Source organism: Neofelis nebulosa, chromosome 15 (genome assembly GCF_028018385.1).
Source record: "Neofelis nebulosa isolate mNeoNeb1 chromosome 15, mNeoNeb1.pri, whole genome shotgun sequence".
Classification (NCBI taxonomy): Eukaryota; Metazoa; Chordata; class Mammalia; order Carnivora; family Felidae; genus Neofelis; species Neofelis nebulosa.
The window spans coordinates 58,536,688-58,539,726 of record NC_080796.1 but is presented as its reverse complement, the minus strand read 5'-3'; the positions used below and the strand labels follow the sequence as shown (position 1 = coordinate 58,539,726).

Below are 3,039 nucleotides of genomic sequence, written 5' to 3'. Positions count from 1 at the left end.
ATTATTTTACCAGTGTGAAGTAAGGGAAATACCCATCCCCCGCCCTCCAGGCCCCAGCCTTCCTGTGTCACTTAAGGTGGGGGAAAAAAAAATGAAAGAAAAGAAAAGAAAGAAAGAAAGAAAGAAAGAAAGAAAGAAAGAAAGAAAGAAAGAGAGAAAGAAAGAAAACAGGAAAGGAAGAAGGAAGAAAAAGGAAAGGAAAGGAAAGGAAAGGAAAGGAAAGAGAAAAGAAAAGAAAAGAAAAGAAAAGAAAAGAAAAGAAAAGAAAAGAAAAAGAGAAAGAAAAGGCTGAGTAGCACCTGTGAAGATCACAGTTCAGGGACATAGACATACCAGAAAATGACCCAATTTGATCTTACCACTAGAGAACATTTCTCTTGCCCCACATCTTACTGCCACATCAACAGGCTTCTATATGCTACCTGGGAATTGAGGCTGAAAAGAATTGTAAGACTCAGACCCTATTCAAAAAGGAGTCTCAAGGAAAATCCAAGACAACAGAGGAGACAAAAGCTGCAAAAGGAATTTTAGTTTCTGACATCTGCAGCTAGAGCAGATTTAAACACAACATAAGTCCTAGCCAAGTAAACATAAAACTAAATACCAAGAGCCTTTAGTCTTTAAACATAAAACCAAACACCAAGATTTACCACTGTTCCTAAAGTTAATATGGTTGGTTTTCAAAATTCATCATAAGAATACAGCATATCATTAGGAGTTATGCCAAGTGTGTGTGTGTGTGTGTGTGTGTGTGTGTGTGTGTGTTATTTACATCAGTAAATTAATAAATTGCGTTGTCTTGGCTTGCTGCAGAGGGCTACTCAACAGGCTCTCCAGCCAGCACCTTACACACTCCACTGGCTCCAAGGCCCTCAGTCTCTGCTCATCTCACTGTAGGCCATGCCAACATGAGCAGCAAAGAAGGATCAGGAGGTTCAGGAAAGGGAAGCATAACAGTTCCCCACATAACCAGAGAAGAGAAGGGAAGGATGTTCATTCACCTGCACCTATGATATTGGCCTTCAAATCATTTCAGCAGAAACTTGATGCAAAACATGACAAATAAGAGAGACTTGTGAAACTTTATGGAGATATAACTGTTAAACATAGAAGGACAATTTTTCATCTCCATTGGCTTACGAGTTCTCCTGATATGGAAGAAATATTGACTGACTTGGAAATTAAATTGGATGGTATTAGACAAAAGGTGTTACAAGTAGCTCAAAAGCTCTCAGGAGAAGACATGCATCAATTCCATAGAGCTGTTACTATAGGACTGAAGGAATATGTGGACATTATCTCTTTTCAACACCTCATCAGAACATGATCACTTACCAATATGGATGAAATTAAATAATTGATATTTACCAGAGAATAATATGAAAAAGAAAATGAGACCCCCTCCTTTGATGCACAGGATAAGCAGTTTGGGACTTGGAAACTAAAAATCACCCCTGTTGATTACCTTCTGGGAGTGGCTCATTTAACTGGAGAGTTGATGCAGATGTGTATTAACAGATGGGGAAAGGGGGACATTGACACCCCCTTTTGAGGTGAGCCAGTTTTTACATCAGGTTTATGATGGGTTTTTATTCACTGGCAATATGGACTTTATGCAGTTTCTAAGAAGCTGTATACCTTGAGACAAAGTTTGGCCAAAGTGGATAATACTTGGTTATGCCTTTAAAGTCAGAGGTTCAGAAATTCCAGAACATATGCTGGCATATGTCTTTTCAGTTAAAACAGAAATGATTGATCAAGATAAGGGCATTTCTTAGAATACCGTACTTCAGTTTTTATTCTCTTGAGAGATCAGTTTGTAAGACTATTATTTAGTATTTCACTTGAGTTTATTGTGGTTTTTATATAGAAATGTTAAAAATTAAAAAAAAAAAAAGGGGGCGCCTGGGTGGCTCAGTCGGTTAAGCGGCCGACTTCAGCTCAGGTCATGATCTCATGGTCCGTGGGTTCGAGCCCCGCGTCGTGCTCTGTGCTGACAGCTCAGAGCCTGGAGCCTATTTCAGATTCTGTGTCTCCCTCTCTCTGACCCTCCCCTGTTCATGTTCTGTCTCTCCCTGTCTCAAAAATAAATAAAACGTTAAAAAAAATTTAAAAAAAATGTTTTCAGTTGTACTTGTTTTAAAATGTATATAAGCAGTGCATAAAATTATCAAAACAAATAATTTCTTATGTCTTATAAAAGTTTGCATGCAAATGTTTGCACCTATGCCTATCTGAATTTTTGGTGGCTACACTTCGTTGTTTATCTTAGGAATGTGAACATGCTTCAGAGAGCACTTTCTGCTATACCTATTTTAATTCATATTGTGTGAATTTTGGAGTGTTAATATTTAGTGGAAGTCATTTATGATTTAACTTAGTGATTTTGTTATATGTAGAAAAAAGATTTCTTACTTGTACATCTGGCCTTGACTTTCCTGTTTAAATTTCTTGGTAATATTTTGCCAAGTCTCCAAAATAGGTTTATTCCACAGAACAATAATTAAAAAAATATATATCAGGTTATCAGTGTACTTAATTTTCTGAGGTATTATAGTGCGAATTCCTATTATATTCTTGCCAGTGTTCAGGCAATTTTGAATCCATTTGAAACAACCTTCCAGAAAAATCGACAGATACCCTGATTTTAGTTTTTACATTTAATTTTTATCCTTTATCACAGAAAGTCTGATAGCGAATTGGAGCTAATATTTTCACTGGTATTTAAGTTTAATTATGTACTTGTACATACATCTGAGAAAGCTTTTAGTAATGGTTATTAGCAGTTCTTTTGTTGTCATTATATTACATTTGGCATGTTTCTTGTAAATGCATTTATAACAAATTACATTTAAATAATTATAATGGAGTTTGAAATTTTCCAAATACTAAGTTAATTCAAACCTTTATAGTTGTCAGATTGTGTTATTTGATAGTAAAAAAAGTTGCCACAGAAAATTTATCATGTACATCTCAGCAAAAAGACAATTGTCAACAGAGTTGGGAATAGCAATGATAGTCTCTAGTAATGTTTAGAAT

General features: G+C 35.8%; 1 pseudogene; it reads left to right on the top strand.

The window, feature by feature from the left end:
* Nucleotides 1–288: 288 nt before the first annotated feature.
* LOC131495792 (translin-associated protein X-like) lies at nt 289–1,778 on the top strand (annotated as a pseudogene).
* The last annotated feature ends 1,261 nt before the right edge of the window (nt 1,779–3,039 follow it).